The 23,088-nt window shown below is 40.6% G+C and overlaps 1 protein-coding gene across 4 annotated transcripts in view; it reads right to left on the minus strand.

Annotated features, from left to right (window-relative positions):
• The window catches only part of SV2C (synaptic vesicle glycoprotein 2C), an 81,266-nt gene extending 61,708 nt beyond the window's left edge, over positions 1 to 19,558 (minus strand). For 3 of the 4 annotated variants that reach the window (XR_014540028.1, XR_014540029.1, XM_083577374.1), the window contains exon 1: positions 18,864 to 19,557. The gene's annotated coding sequence lies outside the window, so the exon portion shown is untranslated. Of the gene's footprint in view, positions 1 to 18,863 lie in introns of all 4 variants that reach the window. The other variant, XM_083577375.1, reaches the window with a different exon arrangement.
• Positions 19,559 to 23,088: the final 3,530 nt, after the last annotated feature.

The following is a 23,088-nucleotide window of genomic DNA, read 5'->3' on the forward strand; positions in this document are numbered from 1 at the left end:
AAAAATCTCAATTTTTTTGGTGCTATATTATTGTCTCTGCATCTCTGCTATGTTACCTGCCATGAATCTGTTTATCTGGGATAAGTTTTCTATCTTTTCAGAAGTTACACTAAGCATTTCTGACATGGATGCAGTATTTCCAAATATATATGTATTTTCTTTCTGAACATTTCATCTTCCCACTTTTAAACACATTTCATAATTTATGTTGAAGAGGTAGTGAAGCAAAAGAGCAGCTGGTTTACACATCTGCCTATTCACACCAAGAAATGTGAGTTGTTAGAATACAGAAGTGCTCCTCAGCGAATGTTCCTTCATTTGGATGAAAAACCCCTCATTTCAACTTCTTTAAAGCAATGAAATGAACTTCTAGCTCACACCTCAACTCAAACTCCAAACTTTTTGTCATTGTAACTGACAGACAGTTGAGGGAGAGAGGCCTGCCCATTTTGTTGTCTGGCACAGAGCCACTTCCTTTGCTACCTTAATGACCCATACTTAGAGGGCCATTACCTCACCAGGAAGCTCACCTGGCTATTCCAGGAATTGAATCCATGATGGATCCAAGAATTAGGAGGCATACAGCCTACCCACAGACACACAGCCCACAAACTCATAGCAGTATGTTTTCTCATCATAATTCTTTCCCCTACACCAGGGGTCAGCAAACTTTTTAAGCAGGGGGCCGGTCCCCTGTTCCTCAGAACTTGTGGGGGGCTGGACTATATTTTGAAAAAAGAAAGAACGAATTTCAGTGCCCCACAAATAACCCATAGATACACTTTAAATAAAAGGACATCTTCTACTCATGTAAAAACACGCTGATTCCCGGACTGTCCCCGGGCCGGATTTAGAAGGCGATTGGGCCGGATCCGGCCCCTGGGCCTTAGTTTGCCTACCCATGCCCTACACTTTTAAAACAAGCTTTAAAAAATTATTTCATCATTTTTAAAAAAACACAATTGCCAGATTTGTCTGGGGTCTGTCTGTAAAGTGACTTAGAAGTTCGAAGGAAGGAACTGACTGGCAAACACGTAATGCTCACTGGAAGGATCAAATGATGGTGAACTAGGAAAGAAACAGCAAAGCAAGCACATCAGAGAATGGATCAGTGGGTCTGAGCATGAAAAGGAAGGCTACATTTGAAAAGAACAGAAGAGCTTCCTTTTGCTTGGAGGAAAGAATGGCATCAGTACTCACAATGAAGTTACATAACAAACGGGTAAACATAGAGCCAAGTAATGGGTAGCTTAAAAAAATAACAACCAATGCGACAAAGCTGCGCATATAATGTGATTTATTCTGATTGTGTCAAAATTAATTTCTAATTGATTGTTGAGTAAGGAACAAACTAGAGAGCATTCTCCCTGAACAGCTTTGTAATTAATAGGTCTTCACTTTGAGGTCTATTCATGTTATCCATATCACCCGTGAAATATATACGCTCTGCATGCTGCTATAGCTGAAATTGGATTTCTTTCTTTCATTTTGCTATGACTATTAGGAATTGCAGATCAATCTTTGAGTTTTTGTGCCTCCCCATTCCGATCTGCATTATGCAGCATGTTATCACAAGGCAGCAAGAATCATGTCCAGCTATGTCTGCTGCTGTTAGATAACTGAGCTCATTTGTACAACTACCCTTCCTACATTCCTACTGTAACAGGGGTTTCCTTACAGTAACTGCATGCCTTCACTGTGCAAAGAATGAGCATCATCTTTCTTTCTTTTTTGCTTAGTCATGGAGATGAATTGTAACTGCAATTTTAAAACAGTTGCTAAAGTAAATATGAGAAAAGAGGAAATGCTGCGAGTGAGGACTTTCTCACAGATACCAATTGTTATTTTTAATTCTTAACCTATCTTTCCTGGTGTCTATGCACATATAAGTTGTGCTGTGTATTAGGAAAAGAGCAAGAAATAAGTTAATAAATCACATCCAAAAGTATGCATAGGCTGAAACTGGAGTACTAAAATGGGAAATATTACATTACTAGTCACGCCGTACATACCTTTATAAAATAGAAGCTGAAATACATTCAGATCTAAATGTTTTAGAAAAGTGACCCCACTGTTTTTGCTGAAATCAACTAGTTTTAAATATATCTATACCTGGCCATCTATATAATTACGTTTAAGCAGAGGTTGCACCATAAGGGGAGAGGCTTTGAAGTGCTGGGGACCTGAACACCACCTGATACATTAATCCTTTACATCTAGAAATGCAAATTAAAACAGGTACACACAATTCTGAGAAGATGACAGCTGAGTAGGAAAGAGCTATATGATTGATACAACAGTCTCTCCATAGGAGAATACAACACAGGGAAGTGGATTTCATGCCTCTAGGTGTACTACTACTACTACTACTACTAATAATAATAATAATAATAATAATAATTTATTTATACTCCGCTCATCTGGCTGGGTTTCCCCAGCCACTCTGGGCGGCTTCCAATGAAATATTAAAATACAATAATTAATCAAATATTAAAAGCTTCCCTAAACATGTCAGGGTTAACCTAGGGTTGCCATATTTCAAGAAGTAAAGATCCGGGCACCCCCAAAGTTGTTGAGTTTGTTTTCTTGATTTACATGCCAAAGATCCAGGACAAACCGCTGCCTTCCGAACCACCCCACCCCACGTCGTCACTTCGGCCTTTGAAATCCCAGACGTATTTGAAAACAAGTGAGAGGCTAATAAATTTACATGGCCCCAAAGAGCCTTGCAACCTGATCCTATAAACATCAGAAGCTGATCCCATTGGGTTCAGTGGGGCTTATTTCCATGTAATTTGCATAGGGTTGCAGCTGTACTTATGCCCTGACTGGGATAAGGAGAAGTTATGTCTACCTTCACAATCATGTTTGCGTTGATTTTCAATAGTAGCCACACTAGGAGCAACTGCTGCTGAAGCCAGAAAAAGTCTTCTTCACCAAGATCTCGGCAGGACACATACAGTAGAAGACAACAGAATCTTAATGTGGTACTGTAGACTGCACCACTTCAAACTCCAAGTGGGAGATACACTGGTACCTCGGGTTACATACGCTTCAGGTTACAGACTCCGCTAACCCAGAAATAGTACCTCGGGTTAAGAACTGTGCTTCAGGATGAGAACAGAAATCATGCTCTGGCGGCACGGCAGCAGCAGGAGGCCCCATTAGCTAAAGCGGTGCTTCAGGTTAAGAACAGTTTCAGGTTAAGAACGGACCTCCGGAACGAATTAAGTACTTAACCCGAGGCACCACTGTATAAATAAACATGTCCTGAATGTTTGGGAGTGTTGGATGACCAGGACAACTCACTTGTCAATCATGTGATATCATAATGACATCAGGTGATTGACAGCACTTCCCAAATGCCTGACAGGCAGTGTATTGCTTTCCAAGAGCCAAATGTAAGGCTGGCAAAGTTCTCTGCACAGTGTTTTCCCAAAACCAACCAACTGGAAATTGCTGCACCTGCAAAACCCCTTTCAGTCAAGCCCCACCTGCTGCACACCTGACATAATATACATAGGACAAGTGGCCATGGCTCACCCACAACAAGCTTGCAGGTCAACTGGGGAAGCCTGGTGAGCCACCTTATAAATACATCACATCTCATCATAGCTGGAAACAGCTGGCTTCTTTGCCTGCACATTCTCCGATTCTGAGCTTTTGATGGGCAGCTGAAAAATCACTCTTCTCTCTCCTTGTGGTGCTTTATCTCTAAATGAGACTTGGACCAGATTGCAGAGGGCCTTCTCGACAGTGACGCACTCCCTGTGGAACACCCTCCCATAATATGTCAAGGAGATAAAGAAATACACAATTTTTAGAAGATACCTGAAGGCAGCCTTGTATCGGGAAGTTTTAAAAGTTTGACGTTTTATTATGTTTTTATATTTTTCTGGAAACTGCCCAGAGTGGCTAGGGAAACTGAACCAGATGGGCAGGGAATAATAATAATAATAATAATAATAATAATAATAATAATAATAATGTCCTTCTAATAATATTGTCCTTCTAATAGAGGGCACCTTCTGACATCCTTTCAAAATAGAGGGATGTCCTCAATAAACAAGATCACAAGGCCACTTTAATGAAAGCTGACTTAATAACTCATGGTTTGAAATGTGCTTGTTTCAAACAAGCCATAGTTAAGTTTAGCCCAAGTTTGCCAGGTTCAGACAACATGACAGCATGTGATTAATCAAATGAACACTTCCAAACTTCTCAAGGCTGCGTTGGAGAAAAGCACTCGTCTGAATATGCCTGGGTTTGTTCCTGTCATGGTTCATCATGACATCCAAAGATAGCAACTGTGTAATCACAGTCTACCTGTGGACATATCATCATGGTAAGTTACCTACAGAACTGAAACCTTTCAAATGATATATCCATAATTCATTAGAAATGCTGTGGCAATAAAAACCTTGTTAATAACAGCAGATTCTTCCCTGTGGAACATGATTATGGCAGAATGGGGAGATTTCACAGATAAGAACATGCTATGCCAAATATATAGCAAAAGGAGCAATCTTTCCAATGGAATAGAAAATGAAAATAGCTTGATAAGGGAATAGATCAGAAACCTGGCAAACAAATATCTTACATATTTATTTAAGATTTTTTCTGAAGGTTTAGACAGCATAAGGTCCAAAAGGCAGCTGCAATTCTAACTGAAATGGTACACCATTCAGCATTTCTCTTCTGTACTTCTAGATATCTATCCTGTAACACTAGCTACAGATGTCAATGATGGTAAAAACAAACCACAGCTTAGTGTTATGTGTAAATGAACATAGCCTAGGCCCTAGATCTTTCTCATATACTTTTATTGATAGATCTTTGCCCTTTTTTCAGATGCGTAGCATTTGGTTCAAAGAAGAGTACCTGATTTTATTAATACTAATGTTGCATACTAAGAATTCAATAGTGGAGACCACATACTCAAGCAGGCTGCAACACATATCCCATGTTTTACACCATAAGCTCATCCAATGAGATTATTTAGCTTGCTCGTTAAATGGCATATGATAGTTGCAGGGCTTATGGGAAAGTACTCAAGTGAGTTCATTTTATTTTAGTATCTAACAATATACGATATTCTCCTTCAGCATCTGTGTAACAAGTACAAACAAGATAGCCTTTTCCCTGTTGTGAACAAGCTAATTTGGCTTCTTAATCTTCTTGGCTTTCTTCTGCTATTCTTAATTGCTGAGCCCAGGGAGTTCAGCTTTCTAAATTATTCAGTGTGTGTAAATTTGGTTCAACTATAATTAAATGACCCATCTCTATACTAATACTTTCCAATTCAACTCTTACAGTGTAGGAGCTTGAAATCATATTTTCAGTCAGCAGCTCTGTAAAAGGGGCTCTCACTTCTATAACTTCCTATACATTTTTGGTCAAATGCTAACTATGGCACAAAACACCTCATCATCTTGGGGCAACACAAACCAGTCTGGTTCGCACTTAATGCTAAGCCAAACTATGGCTTAGTGTGAATGAGCATGTATGCTGGTGCAGACTTAGAAAATTCTGGCAGCTTCACTCCTCCCCACTCCTGACATACTACCCAGAGCTAAACCATGGTTTGGTTTAGCACTGTGTCCAAAGCTGGGCTCATTGATTGTCTCCCTCAAAACAAACAACAAATTGCTGTTGCTGTCGTTAGTTTTTTTATTATTTTAATAAATATAGTTCAATTGATTTCCAATATATTAACAATTATTTTTTAAAAAATATAAAAAGATACAAAAATAAAATCCCACCCCCTCCCCCATCCAGGGCATATCAATCTACATAGTTAAGTTTGCCAAATTCCAATACAGTGGTACCTCAGGTTACATACGCTTCAGGTTACAGATGCTTCAGGTTACAGACTCTGCTAACCCAGAAATAGTACCCCAGAAACAGTAACCCAGAAATAGTTAAGAACTTTGCTTCAGGATGAGAACAGAAATTGTGCTCCGGCGGCGCTTCAGCAGTGGGAGGCCCCATTAGCTAAAGTGGTACCTCAGGGTAAGAACAGTTTCAGGTTAAGAACAGACCTCCAGAACGAATTAAGTTCTTAACCCGAGGTACCACTGTATGTGATTTTGATGGTTGCCAGGGTTGTTCAGGGTTATCAGTAAAATATTTTATAATTTTATATTTTACCATATTTCAACAAAATCGTCTACATCATCTATATTATTCAATGGATGCAATCTCTTTGCTAATTTTTTTGATACAGCAATAGACCCTACATTCTGTTTCCAATGAGAGATACACATATGTTCCAATGCTTTCCAATTCTGTGCCAGTAATAGGTGTACTGCTACTAAAATAAAAGTAATTTGTTCTTAATACCAGAGGTCAAATTGGCCTTCTTTAAAAATAGTTAACAATCCAAAACTTGAGGTACATTCCACATGTTGAGTGATAATATACCTTCTTTCTGTAAATACCCTCTGCCAGAAGGGCTTTATATGTTTACACACACTTCCACCACATGTGAAATGTTGTAGCTATACTATTACAGCCTCTCCAGCACAGGGGTGGGATGGACAAAACACAAGTTGTATTGTTCTTGGCGTATCACTCGTGTTTTTTTCTTGGGAAGACAAATCAGAAGCCCAGGTTCTCATGCAATGCTTAGTCAAACCTAGGTTTAGCTACCAATAGCATGACAGCAGCACAAACAGGGGAGAAGCGAAGAAGCTGCAATTTTCTAATTGTACCAGCACACTTGATCATGCATGTGTAACCTTGGTTTGGCTTAGTAGTCTTGTTCACATGTGGAAGCAAACGCCACCAATTCCTTCACCGAGAGTTATTTTAATGTGTTATGTTCTTAGTGGCTTACATATCAACCCCCTAATACTTGGGGGGGGGGTTAGCCTACAGTACAGTGGTACCTCAGGTTAAGTACTTAATTCGTTCCAGAGGTCTGTTTTTAACCTGAAACTGTTCTTAAACTGAAGCACCACTTTAGCTAATGGGGCCTCCAGCTGCTGCCGCGCCGCCAGCGCACAATTTCTGTTCTCATCCTGAAGCAAGTTCTTTACCTGAAGCACTATTTCTCCGTTAGCGGGGTCTGTAACCTGAAGCGTATGTAACCTGAAGCGTCTGTAACCTGAGGTACCACTGTACTTTGCATCCTGTTAGCTCATTTAGATGTTATGAAAGCAAACATTTTTTGTGATCAACTGTTCTTCTAAAGGCAAGTAAGTTAAACAACTTATCTAAGTTATCAAGAAACAAAAAATAACATGTATTTTATTCATTTGGGCAGACATGAAGAAGTACTTTTCCATTAACTGGACCACTTCAGCCAGAAAGTGAGGGATCACATGTCCTCCCTTTAAAAACAAAATAAAAACAAAATCCACAACCTCCTACAATTAAAAAATCCTACTACTCACGTTTCTTTTGCATATTTTAACCTCTTATCTTCTTCTAGTACCTGCCCTATATTTGCTATAACCCTGATTCTCCCATACTGAAGAAACCTTCTCTTGACCCATTTACTCTGTACAGTGCCTTTTTGTTTATTTCTTATTGTGTATTTGGGTTTGTTTTAATGAATCTTATTATATTACGTTAATTATGTTGTATGACCATTTGCATATTATATGAAAAGTGATTATATGAATCCTTTAATAAATCAATAATAAAATAATTTTTGTCCTATTTCTCTTGAATGCTGGGTTATTACTCAGTATTTCCTCTTTTGCTAATTCGTTGTTAGATACCCATCGACACAAATTCTGTTCCTCTCACTGCACTGAATCTGCTTTTCTTAGTGACCTCTGCCTTGCTAAATCACACGGGTCAGTTTTCTGTTTTGCTTTTTTTTACTTCACAAGTAGCACCAATGGTAACCGATCCCCTTGAGCCATGCAGTATCTACCACTCAAGCTTTCTGGGAACATGATGGGTAGTTGGGTGTCAGCAGGAATTAACATCCAGGAATTCAGAAGGTATAGTCAATACCCAAGGTGTTTGTGACGGCTCCAGATATTTAGGTTGAAGCAAACAACAATCCAAAGGTGTGCAGCTGGAGTTCAGCTCTGACATTTAAATTAAGTGAGTCATCCTTGATGGTAAACTTGAGGTGTGGTAAATTACTAGGATTAATCAAATTAAGTTCTGCCATGCTTAATCTGAATCTGTATTCACTAGATATCAGCCACAGAACTCTTATTTCTTTTACTTTGAAAATTAAGGAGTTACCTGACAGCATATGCTGTTTGACTGATAAAATTGGGAATTAAAATAGATAGCTTCGATCAAACATCAGATAAACTTATTCTCTCAGGGTGGTGGGGGGAAGTGTATTATATAAACAAGCATATACATACATGCAAAAACAAAACAAAACAAAATGACAGAAAAAAAGAAACATGTCAAAAGGACATGAGGCTACTGGGCAACTATTCTATAACCGTACAGTAATTAATTACCTGTACAAAGCTCTCTACTATTAAACTCAAAAGGGCTGACACGTCTGCCAACAGCTGTCTCCAAGCTTTCATTTCAGCAATCAAAGCTGAAACCAACAGATAAGTACCAAGACAGATTTAATTACTTTCCCCTCTTACTTTCATTAATTTTATTAGATGGAACATTCAACGTCCCCTCAGAATGGGGTACACTGCTATGCTGCATATGAAAACAAAAGAGAAATGTTGTGGTGCTCAGAGACATCTAAAGTGAAATCTTTCTGAATGTCTGTACCAGATATAATTTCATGGGTGAATTACGGTATTCTAATTCTGAATGCATAAGTTGTTATTGCAATTTCCAGGGAAACGTAAATTGCAATCCTAAACATACTTGCTAGGAAACAATTTCATGATTGTGCTACAATGAGGCTGTCTGGCTGTTTGAGACTTCTTTCTATCTCAGGAACAACCAATAGTCTGTAGGCAGGATACAACTCCCAAAGCAATTTTATCTGTCCCTGGAATCCCTACCAAATTTTAAACAATGCAAAAAATATATTTAAGAATTGACCATTTATAATTGTAAATAAATGTTTTCAAGTTAGAAGAAATAAGGATGTTCTAAGGATGACTGAAGTTATACACCTGTCCTTTGAATTTTATATTTAAGGGTGCATATTTGTATATAACATTGTACATGAACACACATGGCCAATAACTGTGTAGCACCTAGAGATGAAACTATTAGGTGGTCACTTTGTGCTTCAAAAACCTCTTCTAGCCTTTGACCAGTGTTTAGTGGAGAACACCCACTCCAAAACAATAGAAAAGTCCACAAAGCTCTGCCTTTGAGTTTTCATTTCTTTGCTTTGGCAAATTGATATTTGAACAATGGCAAGTTATAGATATTGCTGTGGAATCAAACCAGTTCTGCTCCTTAGCAATCCCTTGGACACACACACACACAAATGGTGTGCAGTCATAATTCATGCTCACCTCAAATGCAGCTTTAAAAAAAATCCAACTGCAGACAACATGATTATCTGTAAATCAAAGAAACACTTCCTCATCAATAATGTCCCCTGCATGCCACAGATAAGGTGCATTGTACTCTTATCAACACCTTAATTATACAAGCTCAGAAAACACACAAATGTCTACTATTCACTAAGCTCTTGATACAATTTCTCATTTGATGTCATTGCTGCCATATTACTTTGCCTATTAACTATCCCACACATGAATTTTTTGTTTATAGAAACAAACTTCTTTGTGCATCCTTATATCAGACAAACTTCAGTACCAACTGCACTGGGGGATGAGTCAGAAGGAAGATATACAGTACTTCAATCTCAAGGCAACAGTGAAAATAAGCTATCTTTTACAGACCCGTACTGCTGACAAATGGAAGGAGAAGCTTGAAAGAAGGCTTTTTGTCTGTCACCTTACATTTCTTGAAAGCCTGGCAAATACCTTTGACAAACCAGAGCATTAAACGGACAATACTGATCTCCCCTTTTGGGAGATTCAGTTTTTAACACTTCCCATTTGGAATCGCAAGTGCTCCCCCGAAATAAAAAGAACTCCTCAAACATGAAAGGAGTAATTGTATTAGTTGATGGTGTCCTAATACATGACACATGAATGGAAGCCCATGACAAAACACTGGTCATTGCCTTGAATTGGATCTTTTAATCCGGACTCAAACTAAACAAAGTGTATGTTATCAAAGTGAAATGGAATTCATGGGGCAAAGCCATGCTTTGAAAAGGTAAGTGCCATTAGAGAGAACCCCAGTAACATTATATAGCTAAGATGCTCTTGGAGAATACTGAACTATTTATGTAAGTATTCCCAAGACATCTCATAACCACTAAACCTTTTACTAAGGTCCAGGGAGGAATCAGGAAGCTTCCTTTACAAAGATAAAGAACATGATCTCCAATGTCCCGATTTTGCATATTTGTGATGTCAACAAACCTACAATGGTTCATGAAGATGCAAGCAGCTAGTTGCACTAGTTGAAGTGCTACTACAGCTACTACAAATGCTCCCACAACATGTTTCAGAATGGATGCCAGCCACATTCTGTCCAATAACTCTTAATGAAGCAATGAAACAAAAGCACACTGGTTTTTTAAAAAAAGATATTTTCGAAACTTTTAACAGATAGTTATGTGGTCAACCTTTTTTATGACTTCTCATAGACCCATAAATGCTTGGTAAAAGGGGGGAAATGAATGAAGTACATTACTATACCAATGTCTTCTAATAAGACTGAGGAGATTTTTGTTTCATGGGATGGAAACTATTAATAGCAGACACCTTGTCAAGAAACTGCACAAATGCGTACAAGTTAGAGGAGTTCCAAAATTATGTTATCAGATCCAGAATTTAAGAAGTAATTAAAAATATGCATTGAATGTAGCCCAGCAGATTTGCTAATGGGAAATCAGAACACTCATTCCAGCTACAGAGGAGAATCTCATTCCAAAGTAGCCTGATCTGGAAAAAGTTCAGAATATAAAGCTAAGTGAAGCTATTAACATATCTATAACTGGCACAATTCGGTGTGGGAGCTACTACATTTAGAGCCAGGAGAGTGAGCTTATAGTCAATAACGGAGAAAAGACATGTCACATTCCAACATCATTTTCATATTCTGCTGACGGGCCACCAACTACTTAACAGAAACAGATTTTTTTTTTTCTATTCCTAAGAATGAACAAATGCACAAGTTCTTCTGGAACCTGAATCTACTAAGACTCTGCCTGTGCCATCTTCTGATAGTATTACCTAATCTTGTTGAGTTGTTTTGACTAGGACCAGCAAAGCTAAAATCTGAAAATATTACACAGTTCACTTAGTTATTAAATCTAGTTTGTGCTTTTGTCTCATGTTCTGCAATTACACAGGAAAATATTGTTTCAATAACCATGCTTTTAAGAAATACTACCTCTATTAAAAGAAGCCTGCACTTACCAACATGCCCACTGCAAAGTAATATTTGCATTTGATTTGCATCTTTGTTATTCCTTAAATCCCATTAGATTTCTTTTAGAGTAGGCACTTACATAAAAGTAAATGTAGAGATGAAAGGCATCTATCTTTTTGAAATTTTAACAATTTAGAATAGGGGTCCAAGAAATAAAATAATTGCAGAATGAGTTAGAAATTGAGGTTTCTCATATTTCTACTTAAAACAAATGCAGGGACTATGAAGCAAAATAATATGTCACAGGTTATTTTAATAAAATAGGATATGGCTTTCAAATTACTGGAAAATGTATTATGGTAAAGCTACAACACCGTAATACTCAATAATGTATCCAAACTCTGAGCATGAAGACATTTCTTCAGGCTCTTCAAAGTATTATAATTCTGGTCATATTTATATTATGGGCACAGCTGTGAGCTGATGCCTGTGGCACTAGTGACTTCAAGGGAATGCTGTGATAACCATCCTTTCCACTATGTAACAATGCATTGTATATGAATATATACTTCATTTTATTAGCTAGTGAATGAGCCAGACTGGACAAACTGAATTTACTGCAGAAAGAGAAAATAAGTAACATTAATCATTTTAGACAAAACTCTAATTCTGAACTATCTTCTTTGGAAATCCTATCCATTAATACCAATGAGTTCAAGGAGACTTACTCTTGTGTAAACATGGTAAGATTGCAGCCTGAGGCACAACTAATATTCTCTAGGTAGGGCTAATGTAATTAAATTGGGTTAAAAACATAGGCCTGATCCCTTGATGTTCCCAGAAACCTAATGATGTATGAATATATTTTTATAAAGGTAAAGGACCCCTGACAGATAAGTCCAGTCGCAGACGACTCTGGGGTTGCAGCGCTCATCTCGCTTTACTCTGCAGACAGTTTTTCCGGGACATGTGGCCAGCATGACTAAGCCGCTTCTGGCGAAACCAGAGCAGCACACGGAAACGCCGTTTACCTTCCCACCGGAGCCGTACTTATTGATCAACTTGCACTTTGACGTACTTTTGAACTGCTAGGTTGGCAGGAGCTGGGACCAAGCAATGGGGAGCTCACCCCGTCACGGGGATTCGAACCGCCAACCTTCCGATTGGCAAGCCCTAGGCTCAGTGGTTTAGACCACAGTGCCACCCACGTCCCTTATGAATATATTAATCATATATTATTACAGGCTGGATCTAGACACATCAAAGAAGTGTTTCAGTTTAAAGTGTTGTAAATTTTAACGGAAAACAGGTAGAGAAAAATGGGACTCCACGTCACCATCTGGTGGCACAATGTTATATCGCATATACAACACATATGAATCACTTCTCTCTTTTTACCAGTTTAGCTGAGTCCACACTTTGATCTTACTGACTTGGAAATAAATCCCATTGATTTTTCTGTAGAGTTTGTTTTTGCAATATATGTTTATGGTTGCAGCTTTAAACTACTCATCAGCAAAGCTGATTGCTTGGGCTTGAAAAACATTTTAAAACTGTCTATGGCAGCAGGCTCAAAGTTCCAACGAAAAAGGAAGTAACATGTAAAAATCAGCTAACTAGAAAAGAAGCAGATGGTGTTTTTAAAAACAAAAACAAAACAGAAACCCGAAACGAATGTTGGTCAGGTTCACACTTCATATTAAACCATAGTTAATGTTCAACTATGGTTTCACGAGAAAGTCCCCAATTCACTCCTTTCCGGCCTCACTATACTGGAAGCAACAAACTACAAGTCTTGGCTAGTCATGTCATCTGAACTCAGGGTTATGGTCTCTTTCTCTCTGGTTGTAGCCTTTCAGGACAATGAGACCAGGAGCCAGGGAGCAGTGAAGCAGAGCCGCAAAGCATGGATTTTAATGGTATTAAACAATTAACATGATTTAATGCTAATTGAGAACACAGTGAATTGTTATTTAGGAGCACTTTCCAGAGGGGTTGCCACGTTAATCTGTTGCAGCAAAAACAACAAAAGAGTCCTGTGTCACTTTTTAATACATTTAGACCAATGTATTTATTAAGCCATAATATTTATTATTAAGCCATAGAGGAAAAAATACTATTTTGGTTGTGAACACACAATACACTTTCCAAAATGGGAGCACCTAGTAGCTTCCAGCTGCACAGCTGCCCTCCTGACATTGGGGGCACTGCAGCTTATCTGGACAGTGTGGGGGGAGTCAGGGAGGAGAGAAGTTGAGACTGCATTGAACTACTGGCAGAGCCACTTGGGTGTTTGCATACAGACCCCAATCTCACTGTTGGCCCCCTGCCACACCCCTCGTCCATCCAGTAAAAGTGGCAGCAACACCAGTGTTGGAGCGGAAGTTCTGCAGCATTGCTGCTAACCTATATTAGTAATTTATAGTGTAAGTTCAAACAAGTGAGATGATAAGTTCTGCAAGGTAGTAACTTTCATGGACCTATTTGCAAGGTTTCCATGAACCATAACAAAGTGGCGTTTACAGCCACCAGGTCAATCATATTTCTCGAATTATAGCTGATTTCCTGACCTTACTTTGTAAGCAGTTTGAGTATCTAGATTAATCAATAGTTATTATTGTTTCTACTGAATAAATTAAAGCGTTACATTTTCTTCCTGAAATAATTTCCTACACCAGTACATTGAATTATGACCACAGGACCACCACAGCTTTTTCATATGGTTTGCAGGAAATGTTGCCAAACCAATCGCAAGCTTTTTTAAAAAAAATGTTAAGATCAAAATATTTTATTGGTTCTCTTTTGTTGTACCTATTACATAAATGAACAGTATCTCAGTAAAAAGATGATGAAAGGGGGAGTTTTGTTGATAGAATAGACTCCTCCCTGCAAAAAAAAAAACCCTCAGATTCAAGATTAGCAGTTCTCAAGTCCTTTAATTAACTGTTTTCCTATATTACAATAGGCCTTAAAAAGCAACACAATAGATTCAAGAAGTCCTTACACTTCATCTGTTATTTTTGTTGTTGTTGTTGTTGTTGTTTTCCACTAGCAAGAAATAATGCAATAATCTTATGGCTGCTTTCTCACATCTACCCACTTGCTGCAGGTTCCCTACCTTCCCGGGTTAGGTGAATGGCAACTGATGATCAGTGACATGACTTTGTCAGTGGTGGCACCCAGGCTTTGAAACTGCTTCCCCAGAGCAAAGTATTGACTTACTGCCAATGCAACATTAAATCAATGTGTCTGTCACCTTTGGGGATGGAAAATCAAAATGCCCTTTGATTACCATTTCCTTGCTGCTACTTAATTTTATTTGATATTTTAGTCTGGTTTATTGCATTTTATACTTTCACCCAGCCATCTTGGATACCCAATGTAAAATGGTAGGAAAGAAAAAAATTAAACAAAATTTTAAAAATTGTATCAGAGTAAAACAGTTTTAATACCATTTTTTTTTTTATTTCTGTGGTCTCCACTTCAGAAATCAGAAAGGACCTTGCAAATCCATATGGCATTGCTTTTCGATAATTTCATTCCCCCTTCCCAAAAAGCCATTTATAAGTCATAAAAATCCAATATCCTATCGCTTTCTGTTTCTAAAGAATGTGTTTCTAGGCCCTATGAATGCAAACCTAAGGCTGGAATTGTATGATCACAATCTTAGACCTGCTGGAGATGCTTATTAGGATCTCAAGATGATGACGTTTTATCACAGAGTACACAATATACCTCCTTAATATTGAGTGTTCTAGCTTATGCTGTGTATGAAATCATAGACTGACAAAAAAAATACTTTAAAACCTCTGATGACCCCCCACCTTTTCATATAATGTTGTTCTCTTACATATAGCATCACCTATACATTTGCAGCTATTCTTTGGTGAAGAACAAACTGAACGTTTTCTTTAAGAGTTTACATTAATTTCAAATAGGCTGTCAAAACATTAACTACCACAAGATTCTATGCATTTGATAGTTTGACATTTGATAAAACTAGATTGTACATAAAATTTAAAGTTATATGCAGAAATGGGCAAAACTTCATTTTAATGAATTATTTGTCATGCAGTTTTTATGAAATACCATTTAAAATCCTGCCTCCATATTTCAACTTTAGTCCTGAAGTAGGATTTTGTTTTCAGAAAAATGCATCTTTCATCTTAAAAGGAAAGCCTAGCACACAATTTTCCATTGTTCTTGGTGCCCTCCAGCACATAAGCTCAAAATATCCAATGCACTTTGACAATAAAAATGTATTTTGACCTAGCACGTTACAGATAAACACTCAATAAAATTAAAATACAAACACAACTGCTGTGACATTTTAAACTTATTCTTGATCTGTTCTAGTACATTAAACACTTTGTGCTACATAACACCAAGAGAGCAGCTGGTACGAGCTCCCTTTCATGTTTGCAAATTAATTGAACCTAATGGATGTGTTTTCGATTAAGCATGCATTGATATTCAGTTTTTTATAGGCATGATCGTGGAGTTCTCCTGCAAGATTTCGTCAGTGTAAGCGGCTTGCTGGGCGGGAAAGGAGCAATCCTAAGCATATTCAGTGAGGTTCTCCGTCAAAGTAAACAATGGTTAGGATCAGGCTGTTTTGCAAGGTTCTCACACTTCCTTGGAACTAAATTCTATTGAATCAGTCAGGCTTTCTTCCAGTTAAGATTTGTTAAGGACTGAATTTAAAAAATTAACGCATCTTTTTATTTCGTTTTAAAGTGGTACAATTCTATTGATATTTATATTGGACAGAAGCTCCACCCTGCTTCTAGTAAGGTCAATTTTTCACGACTAGTAGACATTTCATGAGCAGGTTCCCTTATTATATTTTGAACGATAAGCTGATTTTCAGCTCATATATTTTTTAAAAAAACAATTTAATATATCCTACATGCCTACGTTTTAAATATGACGCATTTATCAACCTTCCGATCGCTCTTATCACATGCCATTTATTACATCTGCAATCAATGTCCGGTCCATAATGCAGCCAAAGGCTTCCCAAGATGCTTTTGTCCTTTCATTCTCTTTCCTAATCTATTTGTTCAAAATCAAAGGGAATGCATCACATCTTCGTTCTAGAATGCTGTCTTTTAAAATGGGTTTTGAAATATATAAAAAGAAAGCGCTTGGTGTAAACCTAATTTGGAGCTACTCACCATGCTAGAGAATAGAATGGCTTTCTACGTGCTTACTGATGCTATAGATTAGCTTTATTAAATTAATATACATGGAAAGTAACTGTAGGAGCATCCAACCTTATGCTTCTTTTCCCACAAAATGTTATTTCAGACACACCAGCACTCATGAGAACTACTTGCAAAGTTATTTGACAAAATGTAACTTTATTATATCATCATACATAATAAAAATCACTTTAAATATTTAGAAAGGCTTCAGAATTTCGTGGGCCAAAATTCTGAGACAAGCAAGATTTTATGACATATTTAAATGAGAAGGAAAGCCTTTTTAAAAATGTCATAAATCTTATTTTACAAGTTTACTTGCATTCTTATTTTCGGCGTTGCGTTTGCTATAGTAGAATCTGAGTGGTTCTTTTATGGAAGCAGTCATTCATATCACCCAACACAAAATCAATTAAAATCAAAACACACAAATAGTGGACCTGTTATATGTATTATCTTTTTTTCTGGTAGATAGGGCTTCCCAACAAATACTCAAATAATTTTCAATAATTCTTGGAGGGTGGAAAAATACAGGCTTTCTTCAGCAGCTTCTTTAAAAAAATAATAATGAAGCATGTTGATTCTTTTCTAAATTCCATTTACAGCCCTGTAGTGCTTCTAAATCACATCTGGGTACCATCTCTCTCTCTCTCAAAACACACACACACACACAGAGGATCATATGCACACATCTAGTTGTTGTCAGCTCCCTGCACTGCAGTACAATGCAGCCCAATACAGGTAGGGCACTAGGAGCTAGATGGAGACTTCTCTCCGCATTCTGCCCCTTCTAGGACCATCACTCATAGCTTATTTGGAGGGGGGAGCGAGGGCTTGCAGGCTGAGAAGGGGAACGCACCCCACAGCTCCATACAACTCTACAGAACATTGGATTCCACAGGAATATGAAGCCACAGAAAGCCATCATTATCAGCATCATACCCTGATGCGGGAAAGAGTCCCGGGTGCTATTGCTCACCAAAGGCCAAAGTATCTCAACGTGGCTTGGCAGAAACAAGGCGGCGAGCTCTTTATTCTGCATGCCTTCCCCCCCCCCACCCGGTCCACCCCACACACCCCGTTTTCTGCTCACATGTCCAAGAGGCAACCCCCAGTAAGCCCACCCACCCCGACCACCGTCAGCATCCAGCCATTCATTTCGCGCTCCCCAGGCGCGCGCGAGGGGGGGGGATTCCCAGCAGCGACTCCGGGGAGACGCACGCGCCGAGCTGGAACACACACGCGCTTCCAGCCCCCTCGAAGTCCCCGGGTATGCTGAGTCAGCTTCGCCGGCCCCCACCTGACGACGGTCCCTCTTTGCCCGGGGGCTGCAGACCCGCACGCCGGAGAGGAAAGGGAGGGTGGATGGGGGGGGCGGGTAAGCAAAGAGATGGGAAAGAGAGAGAGCAAGGCTCCGGGACGGGATTCCCTCAACGGCCAGCTGCTCGTTCCATTTCGCCCAAGTATGCGGCGATCTAAACAACAACAATGCCCTTTTCCTTAAAGTCTTTTCGGATCCTGGCGCCTAACCAACCCCCCAAGAACTTTGCAAGCTTCGGAAGGAGGGGGAAAGAATCTTGCAGATTTATCCTACGGGAAGCAAGTGCCCAGGTTGTTATTTCCCCCCTAATGCACTTTGCAACGCCTCGTGGCTTTTCCCGACGCATCGCACTGCAAGAAGTCTTTTTTGCAGCCGGCATGGATGCACGCGGCACCTTTTGCATTTCCCCGCGTTCGAGGCTTCCCCGCCACTACCTCCCGCACCTGCCTTCTGCAAACACTTTCTCCCACCTCGGAGCAGCCTTTGCGCGCCTCCCCTCCCCTCCCCACGAAGTTCTCGTGGGGTTTTTATTTGAGGGCAGAAGGGGAAAGGGAGCCTGACTAGGGAGACTGGAGAGACAAGGACTGCAGGGTGGCAGGGAGAGTCCTGCAGGATGATCAGGGCAGGGTCGCGCGCCAAGCTGAGGGAGGGGCTTTCCCCCTCGGGGCCCCCGTGACGTGGTCCCCCAAAGGGCTGCGATCCTATGGCGCCCGCTTCCTTCCGAGTAAGCGCGCCTAAGCTGAGGCTGCGAAGCCGACGCCCGCTCCTCCGAGGCGTAAAGGTCCCGCGGAACTCGGCAGAACTTCTGCTTCCCGGAGGGGTCGCCGCTTCCCGCCATCTTGTCCCGCCGCCAAAGCGGCCCCGTTCCCGCCCCAAGCGGAAAGTTCGACGCCTCAGAGGCGGCTGCAGCCCCAACCGTGAGGTGAAAAAAGTTCCTCGGGACTGCGAGCAGTTCCCGAAGAGGGGAAGCCTCGCTCACTTACCGGCTGGAATTGCAGCCCGCAGCCGCCTCCCTCGCTTCACGTCGCCGCTCCGAGCGCGGCGTGGTAAGCGCTGCTGCGGCTCCACGGAGGTGGCGGCGTATGGTGGTGTTTCCCGCCCGCACTCAGTCCCGACGCACCGCGCCCGCCCTCTGCTCCTCTCTCCTGAGGCAGGAGCGCGAGGCGTGACAGGAGCCCGAGGAGGAGGAGGGAGGCGGGAAAGTGGCTGTGCGCGCGGGCTCCCCGGCGCAGCGCGCGCTGCCTCTTGCTGCAGTGCCGAAGAGCGCCTGGCGAGAGGGGAGAGTCACGGCGAGGGCGGGAGGCAGGCAGGCGACGCACCGTCAAGAATCGGAGGCGTGGGCGGGGTGCGACGGCTGGGCAAGCCCATTCTCCCTTGCCTGGAGAAAGCAGCGGGGAAGGAGGAGAGGGAGGGAGGGAGGGCGCCGGCGGAGAAGCCGGGCGAAACCAGCCTAGCGCGCGGCGGGCGAGAAGACCATTTCCCGAGAAAGGCGAGGGAATGCAGCCAGGCAAATGCAGTGTCCATTCTTGCCGCGCGCAAGCCGCAAAATAACTCGGACTGGCATAGTCCAAAGCTTTTGAATGGGGCTCTATTGACAGATTTGAGTACAGTACTCCTTGCGGTCGAGCCAAGCGTTATACTATGTATGGCATCCACAGGGTGTGACTGTGACTTTAATGACAACACATGTGCTGCTTTGATGGTCAAGGCATGGAGTTGGGGAGCTAGCTGCCGGGGTGGGGCGCTAAACGGGGCTCTGCCCCCTCTCCGCCCTGTATTTCTTCCGAGCCTCGATCTGAAGCACCGTGACACAGTTAAGGATGCAACAGGTGAAGCTTGACGTATGATTTTCTGACGGAATAGCTGTCCTAGTCTGCTGCAGATAGAACAGCAGAGTCTTGTGGCACCTTGAAGACGAAATCTTATGCCACCGTACATTTTAGAGGGTGATCAGGTGTTTATGCAAAAAAAAAAACTAGACTTGCAACTGATTTTAAAGGTGTTACAAGACACTTTTAATTTGCCTGTTGAAATTCATGCAGTTTCTAAAGACACATAATAACTCAGAGAGCAGGAATACTGTATACAAACTTGTCACAACCTTGTATCTTAAATGGGATATGTTTGGTGGAAACATGTAGCAGGAGCGCAAACTGGCTCAAGCCAGCTACAAAGTCAGCCAAATGTTACATCTCACACCAAGAATTGTAAATCTAATAAGATGCAAGATGCTCTTAAAGCAGATCAGAGAATACATCTGAACAGTCTTTTTTTTTCCCTTCCCCACAGGAAAATACAGGTGTCCAGGGGTCACAGAAAGTTGCCTTCTGCTGAGTCAGACCAATGGTCTGTCTACACTCACTTGTGGAGGATCTCCATGGTTTCAGACAAGGAGCCTTTCCAAGCCCTACTTGGGAATGCCCAGGAATTGAACCTGGAGCTTTCTGCATGCAAAGCAAGAGCTCTGTCATGGAGCTGTGGAGCATCCTAGTGCCAGCAGACATCTCCACCAAACACATGACAGAGCCTAGATCAAATAAGGGGCCCAACCAGCTCCAGCACATAGCCATGTTTTTGCCAGGCCAGCTAGGAAGTCCAAGCCTCCAATGGCTCTCTGGCTATGCATGCAGATGTCAAAAGCAGGGTTGGAGCCTATTATGTTTTAGCTGAATCATACAGGCACAGCAGATTCTGACTACATTTATGTAATTTACTTTCTCTAGTGAAGAAACTGTCACGGCACTATTTACACCAAGGGTCAAACTAGAATTGACATCAGAAACATGATCAGCCCTTCCTTATTTCTTCTTCTTCTTCACTAAATAGCAGTTGTGGGCGTTGGAGGAGGGCTTTAATTATTTGCCCCCACAGTGTCTATCCCCTGCAATTCCTACTTGTCCAAATGGGTGAATCCATCGATTTCAGGTTCTTTCCATTTCTCATTTTTCCAGTTTTCAGTTCTCCATATTTCCACATCAGTTTGCAATTTTAAAAAAGAACCATTTTGCCTAAAGTACTCATTTTTAGGCACAATTTTGCCCAATATACACATTTTCGCAATGAAATTTTTCCTAATATAATGCATTTTTGTATGTTAGTTCCAGTAATATATGCATTTTATGGATAATTAGCTTAGCTTAGCATGTGCCCTTTTTGTACACATTACTAGGCTGTAGAACTGCATTGCAAAACTTGGAGAAGTGTGAATTTTGGAAGATGGCTGTGTTTCAGCCCACATGCTGTTCAGAAAATGCCAGTTAGGTAGGTTCATCTTTAAATGCAAATGAATCAACCCCCCCCATCCCTATAATGCAGTCTCAGTCCAGACCCCCTGCCTCCAACACACAAACACACAGCTGCTATTTAGTAAATTAAAAGAAAGCAAACGGCAATCATGTTATTAATGTCACATCTGGCCCCGCCCTTGGAAGGCAGTAAGAAAGATAGTGCAGACAGGGTATCTGAATTTGAAATAGATTCTCCCTTCCCCTTCTGCCATGGGAAAAACAGCAACAATTTGTACCTTTAAGAACAGTCAGTGTAGCCCTTCTCAGAACCGTTTGTTTCTTCAGCTGTGACATGCTAGCTGGACTATGACATGTTGCAGTCCAAATAAAAATTGTGACAAGATAGGCCTGTCACTTTCCTGACAGCCAGGCCAAAGAGTCACACTGAGCACAAACTTGCCTCACATCTTTAAAAGATTTCCACATGCCATTGGCATTCTCTCACATATGTGGAGTAACTTGGTGGTGAAAGGCTAAATTAATTGGGAATATTTATCAATCTATGATTAATGCAAATCAATTAACTTTTGAGGGAATGTTAAGGAAGGTAGGAGAGGGTATATTGTTTTGATATTATCCCTCCTCACTCACGCTAGTGAGTAAACAGGAGAGCATATTCCCATTGCAACTTATTGGAAGCAAGTTGATGATTTGTTAGAATCCTTTAAGCAATCCAGTCCATTCTTTAGCATCCATCAGAGTTGCAAAAGTATCAATTTTGGGTCCTAGTGACCCTAGGAAATAGCAAATTATCTGCTCTTCAACCAAAGGATACTGTGTCAATTCAAGTTTCTGAATGATTGCTGTAAACCCATTCACATGTTTGAGAAAGTCTGTCTTTGAATCTAATTTTAATTTGAGGATGCTTTGCATCAACTTTCTGTGAGACCTTTTGCTGGTACTTCCATATGCAATTTCCAGAACTTTAAGAATCTTGGCGGCATCATCTAATGTATTAACCTATGCCATTTGCACATCTGTAATTGCACTTAAAATGGTAGCTCTATCTTTGTGGTTCTGATCTTCCCATAGATTAATTGCTGCAATGGATTCTTCCTCTTCACCAGTAGGGTTTTGATTAGTAGTTGCATTTAAAACTTCATTTGCCTGAAGAATTGGTATCGAATGCTTTTTCCACAAAATAAAAATTTCCTTCTAATATAGGCATTCCAAATAAGATTCCACTTGCCATCTCAAAATCAAAGTTTGGGAAATATTAAAAAAAAATAAAATTTGAAAAAATGGTCAAAATTCATAATCAAAATCTCAAAAATCAAAATAACTCTTCACTGCCTCAGCTGTTGTGAACTCTGAGGGAAGGGGAAAGAAACTTAATCTCCTCACACAATAGAAAAATACATCCCACAACTTTCCATTCAGTTTGATCTGTGCTCTTCAGAAAAAAGATAAAAAACAATGTGGAAACACTAAAGAGCTAAAAAAAACCCCCCAAAAACCCCACTGTCTGTTTTTCTATTTAAGGACTATTGTTTGGCACATTCAGGGTTAAGAAAGAAGGTTCTGCTTGATGCATGAGCTAAGAGCTGAGAAACCTGTGGGCCTCCAGATGTTACTAGATAAGAACACTTCTCATCTCTAGCCTTCAGACAAGCCAGTTGCAGATGTCAAGCTCAGCAGTTGGTAGTTACCTGGGTCTCCCACCCCCCCACCCCTTTTTGAAGATGAGGACAATATTTGCCTGCCTCCATTCTGCTGGGACCTCACCTGTTCTCCAATAATTCTCAAAGATTCTAGACAGAGGCTCTGAGATTGCACCCGCAAGCTTCTTTAGTACCCTTGGGTGCAGCTCATCAGGCCCTGGAGATTTGAATTCATTTAAAGTAGCTAAGTGTTCCCTTACCGCCTCTTTTCCTACCTTGGGCTACAGCTCCCTCCTTGCATTGTTTATTTTGTCAACACC

The sequence above is a fragment of the Podarcis filfolensis genome, assembly GCF_964270895.1.
Source record: "Podarcis filfolensis genome assembly, chromosome: 11".
In the NCBI taxonomy this organism is placed as follows: Eukaryota; Metazoa; Chordata; class Lepidosauria; order Squamata; family Lacertidae; genus Podarcis; species Podarcis filfolensis.